At 38.1% G+C, this 8,725-nt stretch overlaps 1 long non-coding RNA gene across 1 annotated transcript; it reads left to right on the top strand.

Moving 5' to 3' along the window:
- Positions 1-801: 801 nt before the first annotated feature.
- LOC145787722 (uncharacterized) lies at positions 802-3,446 on the top strand. Its single transcript, XR_014291437.1, has 4 exons — positions 802-1,000; positions 1,617-1,805; positions 2,031-2,149; positions 3,123-3,446. It is a non-coding gene; the product is annotated as an uncharacterized LOC145787722 (long non-coding RNA).
- Positions 3,447-8,725: the final 5,279 nt, after the last annotated feature.

Genomic DNA, 8,725 nt, shown 5'->3' with positions numbered 1-8,725 from the left:
AACAAAAGCTTTTTTAATTTTCAAGTTTAACTATACTAAAATGTTTTGTAATATTTTTGAAAACATTTTTTCAGGACTAACCTCAAAATTTGCGTGCAGTTCAAGAAAATTTAAAACAACTTGTAAGCTTAATCGAATTCACTTGTTGATGTTTAGTAGCGCTCGACACAGCAGCATGATTGTGGTGATCATGTAATCATTGAGTTGCGGCTGCACTGCCGCCGCGCTGCTGACCTGTCTGCAGACGCTGAATCAATGTAAAAAAAAATCGATTGATGCAGTATCACTTGTTGATTTTGTTCTGAGAGCAGTCGCTCACTGTCTGATTTTGACCACGTAGGTGAGATTCTCGTGTCGCCAACAAAGGGGCGTCTTTACTTTAAATGTAGCAAAGCTTGCACAATAGGCCAGCTTCAGGAGCAGTCATGTTGCGTCGAAATCTCTCCTCAATTTCTTGAAGCGAGATTTCACAAAACGATTGCTACTTTTACTTTCAACGATCCGGCAAATCGTTTTTTCTACTCCCGCGGTGCATAGAACAACACTGCAGGCACAATAATTGTTGTGAAAACTCCATTATGACGTCACTACTTAAACTTTGACTGGGCAATATGACGCGTTGAAGTGAAAGAGGCAACAAAGCTTTAGAATGCGGCGATGTGTTATATCAACGTGAGGAGATGCAATTTAGCAGAAGAACTTGGTTTGTTTTGATGAAGGAAGACAGAGGCCATGACTTAATCCTTTGCTAAAGGGATTATTACGTCACTCGATTCACTTCGACTGTTCAAGCATGGCGGTTGTGCTCAATACACAATTACGTGGAGAGCCGAAAGCACAATGCTTATGTGAACAGCGCTAAGAGGAATTTTCGCTTCTTGCATCGAAAATATAAAAAATCGAATTCAATTGAGATAGGCCTATTACGGCCGAAAGAAGTTTTAGAAATGATCAAAATGAAACTATAAGAATGACTTACGACAATGTTTATGAAAACCTGGTAAGTGAATGTCTTTTATTCATTGAACCTGAAATAATTGTGTAAAGTCGTTTTTGTCACTAGGCTACGTTTACACAATTTAAAGAAAGTTATAAAACTCAATTTAGAGAAAGTTATAAAACTCAATGACCAATGGAAAACTTTCATATGAAATATTCTCGTGACAAATTTAGTGCCAGTGCTTCTAGATGAGTGCTAAGAAGATATCAGCAAAGTAGCAGAGCTTGTGATGTCCCACAACATGTGTAGGGTTCTGCTCAATCTTTGATTTTGCTGCTCCGGCAGTGTTTGCCTGACGGCTTGAATGTGTTTGTATTTTTATGTCGTGTGGATAGGTCTGTGATGGTTGTAGAGTATTTGCAAATGTAGCTTTCATTGCCGTCAACTGAATAATAATAATAATAACATGTTTTATTTTGCGCCCATTGCGACAACATAGCCTACAGTAGCCTACACTGCGACCTACATACGCAACAAAACAGACGACTGGAATCCCAAAATAAACTTTAAACGTTGGCTGTCATTTGTAACAGTCGAAAATGTCTGTAACAAGTGCTGAAGCTTTTTAATATGATGGATGAAACCCCTGTCATTACATTCGATTTACATTTTGCAGGTAGCAAATTTAAGTCAAGCTGTTGGCAAAAATGCAAGCGATTGTATCAGTGGACTTATTACCAATTATTATTATCGAACACAACACAGTTCAAAGCATGTCGAGAAAAAAGAAAGGAAAAAAAAAACGTCGTGAAGTCTAAGCACTCGTTTGATTGTTTAAAAAAGAATCTGAAAAAGATTGTTCTTGGTGAGTACGGATAAATGTTTTTACTACGACTAAATGATTATGTCATAACTATGCCGTTTTGTTCTTTTGATTAATGTATGATGTAATTGTGAAGAGTATTGAGTAATGTATGAAAATGTTTTAGTGGTGTATTCGCAGTGATGTGAACAACGAACATGGTGGTTAGTAGGCTATGTCGGCATTTATATACTGATTTAACACTTCTTTTTTTACTTTCATGATTAGACATGGTGATGGCGCACGACAAAGCTGCTGCCGTGCAGCAAATTGATGAAGAGTTTCAGAGTGATTTCGAAATTGGAAGGACAGGCAAGGTGGCTGAAAACGGCAAAAACTAACTTTTGGTGAGCTTGTTATATGTTTGAAAGACAACAGCGCATGTGTTGCTTTAGTTGTTGAATAACTACTGTACACGCAATTAGAATGTATTGGAACTTGATTATTGCTCTGCGTGGCGCAGAATCGAATGATAAGTTTTTTGTCACGCACGTTGGAGAGAGGGATATTACATTGATATTGCAGATTGTCAATTAACTTCGTAGTATCCTGAACGACAACTGATCAAAATCCTACACAGTGGCGTAGCCAGAAAAATGTTTTGGGGGGGCCAAATATTTGATGAATTGAAGAGAACAACAAAGTGTTTGATTTAAAGCCATCGCCACTTGATGTGCAGTGGCGTATCCTGGTGGGTTGAAGCAATAAAACTGGTAGCGGGGTTAGAGCTTGCCCAAGGCACGCGTATTCTAAGGGGGTCCGGGGGCATGTTCCCCCGGAAAATTTTTGAAAAATTACACTCAAATAATGGATTATAGCGCTTTCTGAAAACACTTTTAGGGTAATATTTGTATGAAATTTATTAGCAGATAAACAGCTATTAACTTATTAAAGATAGCTCTTACACACGAACTGGCAAAAACTGCGGCTAAATTAGAGAACACCAAAAACACAGCTAAACAAAAACTCAATAACTACACAAAAGCCCAACAGAGTAAGCCATTCTGAAATTGCTTCCACAAATTAGTTCAAAGAAATGTAAATCGCGTAAATTTTGGGCGATTTACGATTTGGAAAATTTATTGGTGTCTTTCTGTGTGTCTAAAACAAGTCCTTGGGGGTGTTAATAGCCAGATCTCTTGGAAAACGATATAAATTTCTACAAACTTTATTGCATTTTCAACAAAGGGCTCAACTTCGGAATCCAAAGTTTGAAAATTTGGGGGGGCATGGCCCCTTTTGCCCCCCTGGTTACGCCTATGATTCCTACACTGTTGCCAAACAGCCCTCTTGATTTAAATATTTTTGTTTCATTCGCAGGAATTCACAATGATAAAGATACACAAGAAAAAGCTGCTGATGTGCAATGAATCTCCATCTGTCAATACGATTTGATGTGGCTTGTTTCTAATAAATGTGAAAATATACGAAGCTCGGCTGTTACTTTGCTTTGTCACAAAGGGAGAAGTGTTGCTTATAAATCCGTGTTGCTGCTGTTCTTTCGCCCAAGGATTAGCTAGGTTCAACAATAAACTTTTGGTGATGAGCGAGGTTTAAGTACAGAGACGTTTGGCAAATGTAGATGCCAATGCTGTTCAGATGTTTTATGCACCAGCTTGCTTTGCATGGCCAACCTTGGTCAAAGCGCGGGCATCACAATAGTCAATAGATCAGATGAAGCAGCATCATGGTGCATAAAAGTCAACCAGAATTTAGGCGCCAGATGAAGCAAAATGGTGCACAAGCCATCTTGCCAACGTTGGCCAGATACAAATGCCAACGTTGGCAAGATGAAGCAAAATGGTGCATAAAACATTTTGCCAACGTTGGCAAGATACAGAAGCCAACGTTGGCTAGATGCAGAAGTCGACGTTGGCTAGATGCAGACGCCAACGGTGGCAAGATGCATACGCCAACGCTGGCCAGATGCATCCAAATGGTGCATAAAATATTTTGCCAATGTTGGTAAGATGCAGAAGCCAATGTTGGCTAGATGCAGAAGCCAACGTTGGCAAGATGCAGAAGCCAGCATTGGCAAGATGCAGACGCCAACGCTGGCCAGATGCATCCAAATGGTGCATAAAACATTTTGCCACCGTTGGCAAGATGCAGAAGCCAATGTTGGCAAGATGCAGAAGCCAGCGTTGGCAAGATGCATAATCCAATGTTGGCAAGATGCAGAAGCCAACGATGGCAAGATGCAGACGCCAACGCTGGCCAGATGCATCCAAATGGTGCATAAAACATCTTGCCAATGTTGGCGTCTGCATCTTGCCAATGTTGCGGCCAACTTCTTGCCAATGTTGCCCCAACAATCAATGTTTACTGGGTACTGTATATAAAATCTCCGTTTCTTTTGTCACTTTAAAAATAAATAAAACTTGTGTTTTGACTAGTTTAGATTTGATGTTTTGATTTATAATCTTAATTATTTTATAGGCTACTGCGGCCCTCGAACAAATTCAGATTCTGAATGCGGCCCTCGAGATAAAAAGTTTGCCCACCCCTGTGTTAAACTATTTGCAGACGACACCAATCTTACGATGAGCGACAAATGTGAAATAAATTTGCAAAACAATGTGAATGCCGAAATGCAAAAAGTTTACAACTGGTTGAAGCTTAATAGATTATCGTTAAATTTCTCAAAAACTGAATACATGCTAATAACAAATAAAAAATTTTAACATTAACATTGGTAACACAAGCATTCAACAAAAAGATCAAATAAAATACCTTGGCGTTTACATAGATAACAAATTAACATGGAAATATCACATAGACAAAATTTGCGTAAAAGCAGCAAAAGGTTCATGGGCGTTGCTAAAACTCAGAAATTATGTCAACACAGACACTTTAAAAGATGTGTATCACGCTTTGATTTACTGTCATTTGCAATATTGTATATCAAGTTGGGAAAAAGCCTGTGACAATGTACTGCTGGATCCTTTAATAAAATTACAAAAAAAGGTTATAAGAATAATTACGAAACAAAATTACTATGCTCACACTAATTCTTTATTTTTCAAAATGAACATCTTGAAACTAAAAGACATAGCCTACATAACATTGAAGTAAAAAAACATATGTAGGCCTACAAAGTTCATATGAATCAGTATCCGTCTACGTATTGTGATTTATTTACAAATGCTTCATCTATTCATCAGTAAACACAAGATATCAAACAAGCAACAACTATTTTATAAATAGATCAAACACAGAATTTGGCAAAAAGTCCATGCAGGTATTGGGACCAATGGTCTGGTCAGAGGTTCCAAGTAGGCTAAAAAACTTATCATTTCATTGTTTCAAAAAAGAGATCAAAACGTTAATTTTACAAAGCTACAGTGCATCGTAAGTGATATGTTATGGAAGCCAACTTGCCAGTTTCATTATTATGCAATACAATGTTCAGTCGGAAACTTGATTAATCTCTGCTTGCTCCTTGGAATTTTGTGTTTAGGCCTACGTTATCTTAAATATGTTTTTTTTTTGGTGCGTATGTTGAAGCGCGGGAACGTTTTAACGTTTTATTTTTCTCTTGTAAGCTTACTTTAAATGGCAAAATCGTCATTTCTGTAGGGTGGCAATTGACTTGTAGACCGTATGGTCGTTTCGTTGTCTCCCTGTCGGTATGGGAACTTGTGTAACTTTGTATTGTGTATATTAATTGCATATTTCAAACATGTACCTATGTTAAATGATATGAGATGTTCTACTGGTGCAAATTAAGCTAAACTATCACAAGATGTATAGCCTACAGTGACAATCTGCTTTTATTCCGACGTTTCGTCAGAGTAGCAGATTGTCACTGTATACATCTTGTGATAGTTTAGCTTAATTTGCACCAGTAGAACATCTCATATCATTTAATTTAATGCCTGGTGAGCAGCCTCATTCAATTTTCAGCATGTACCTATGTTCCTGTTACTGACAAATAAAACATTGATTGATTGTATCAGTGTTTCAGTATAATTTGCCTGAAAATAAAAGTCTTTTAAGTTGTTGACTTAGGCTACAGAAGTGTAAACCTTCGACCAGTTCTTTGCTGTACTGGAAGCTAGGCTACAGGAGCACTGCAACTAGGCCTACATAGATTAGCGGTGGAAGATGAATTTTTGTTGGTGTTGATAAAGCTTCGCCTGGGTTTGTTTTATAGACTTAAGCACAAGGTTTGCCTATTTAGTTCTGCATCTGTACTGCACACCGTATTTTTTATTCATGAATGCATCTCATGTATTTAAGGTTGATTAGTTTGAACATATTCCCTCATCGTGATGTTATCATAGCAGCCATGAAGCCAGACTTCAAGAAGAACTACACAGGCACCATGATCATCATCGACTGCACTGAAGTACGTCTCAAAACACCATCCTCACTTCACCGTCATTCGCAAACGTACTCGAACTATATAAGTACTGACACTGCAAAGGCATTAGTGCAGTGGTTCTTAACCGGGGGGGCGCGCCCCCCCAGGGGGGCGTGAAGCCTTTCTCAGGGGGGGCGCAAGTTCTACAACAATTTCAATTTTTTTTAATTACTTTAATGTCCTAAGACCTATGCTGTTTGTCATATTTTGTATTTTATTTATCTGCGAAGCATTGAATACTCTCAACCTTTAGCTTCAAGGGAAAAACATCAACATCATTAAGCATCATGACATCATTTGAACTTTTATAGCTAAACTTGACCTCTGGAAGAGTCGAATTGAACAAGGAAATCCAGCGAGCTTCAGTAACTTGGATTCTGCTCTCAAAGATGGTAACTTTGAGTCTGAGTTGAAGAAACAAATAGAAATCCACCTTAATGAATTGAAAGCGGAGTTCATCAAATACTTTCCAGATCTGGATGAGAAGCGTGAAGCCTGGAAGTTCATCAGAAACCCGTTTCAATGCAAGTGCGAAGTAGTTGATATTTTCGAAGAAGGACAAGAGGAGTTTCTTGAGATGAAGTTCAACTTCACAGTTAAAGAAGACTTCAAAGAACTGGAACTTGAGACGTTCTGGGCCAATTACCTTCCTGTTTACCCTCTTATCGCAACTCGGGCTTTTCGAATTCTATCAATGTTTGGATCCACGTATCTCTGTGAAGCTGCATTTTCTGCTCTCGTTGCTATCAAGACCAAGCACAGAAACAGGCTGAGAGTTGAAGGAGACTTACGTTGTTCATTCTTTGGAGTTAAACCTCGCATCAAAAATCTAGTTGCTAAGAAGCAGTGTCAAGTATCTTACTGATGTGTACAATAAACAGACAAAAATGCAATTTTTTTGGTATGATACTTATTTAAAGTCTAGGGGGGCGCGAGGCTCATGACCATTATTGAAGGGGGGCTTGATAGAAAAAAGGTTAAGAACCACTGCATTAGTGGGAGTTGATCTAAATGGAGATATTATGTTTGTATCTCAGTTGTACACTGGTAATGTGAGTGACAAAGAAATGTTTCAGAGGAGTAGATTTTTTCACCTTTTGAAGCAGAAAATAGCTGCTAATGAACTGCACTTCAATGATGCTGTTATGGCCGATAAAGGGTTTCTTATAGAAAAAGACTTAGGCTACGGTACATGATATTGGTCTACATTTGAATATCCCACCGTTCCTAGGTAGAAGGCCTCAAATGAGTGAAGACGAAGTGTTGAATACACGAAGTATTGCACGTCATCGGCCATAAAAAAAATTCGTCAATTTCACATCTTCGACAGAAAAATACCATGCTTGGTATCGTCAATGCTTGGTATCATCTGCTTGCTTGACTATGCTTGGTATCATCATTAAAGTGTGGTTAGTTTGTTGCATTTGTTATGCAGAACCAAAATAAAATGTTGCAAGACAAGGTACCATTAACGTGGTCCATAATTCCCGGTCAAAATGCACACGCTCCACAATGGCCGTCTTAAATTGCCTTTCCTAGTCTGTTAGCCAACACTATGATTAAAACGAACAAGAACTGAAGTGTACCGATAACCTACAACAATTCATAAACACAAAAAAATTACTTTCACCTGTCAACGACTTCACGCTTGTTTGCAATAACAAGAAACGCCTTCATATACCGTAAACGTCACGCTCTGGTGATTTTGAATGTGCAAAAGGTCTATTATCTTAGAAGGATTAAGCTACAAACAGATCTCTTGTGTTCATCTGGGGGCACCTTGGCTTAGATAACCGCATGGTTTTTTCGGTGCCTCCATGGTGTAGTTTCCATATCAAAAAAGCGATTTGTTATATCTCCTGATGTGTACATTGAAAATGAATGTGGAGCCATGCCGAAATAAACTTGATTGATTGATTGATCTGGCAGCACTATTATTTTTTAATTTTTATTTGTATGAACAAGAAGTTTGAAAAAAAAAATGAAGCATTTGTCCGTCCGTAGATTTGAAAAGTAAAATAATAAGGGGTGTTAATTTTATAATCTACTGTCGGCAGCAGTGGCCGAGTGGTTAGCGCTTTGGGCTCACAGTCGAGAGCCTTATATGGTCACATTGCGCTAGTTTCATGCAGCCTAACAGGTACCACTGAGAGTCACTCAGCCATTTCTTTTATGACAGAACAATAGGCCTAGGCTATACCTTTTTTTTAAATTGTGATTATTTTTGTATTGTAATACTGTTACTGAAAATGTTTTTACTCGTAGCCTTGAACTATTTATTGGCTTGAACTTTTCTTGGTTGCACTGAAGTTTAAACGCCCTTGCTACAAGAGTTTATTGATTTCAAAAGTTTTTCCTATTTTTAATCACCCGGAATAAAGTTTATATTTGAATAAAACCACAGGACTTCACTTAAGGATCGCAGCAGCACATGATTTTTTTTTTTCTTTCATTAATATTACTGAACATCAGCCTATCTTGTTTCAACGTAATTTGCCGATGCTTGACATTTGTCACATTAAGAACTGGGAAGCAGCTGACTCGATGACTGATATAG

Source organism: Aplidium turbinatum, chromosome 18 (genome assembly GCF_918807975.1).
Source record: "Aplidium turbinatum chromosome 18, kaAplTurb1.1, whole genome shotgun sequence".
Lineage (NCBI taxonomy): Eukaryota > Metazoa > Chordata > Ascidiacea > Aplousobranchia > Polyclinidae > Aplidium > Aplidium turbinatum.
This window is presented reverse-complemented; position numbering and strand designations above follow the sequence as displayed.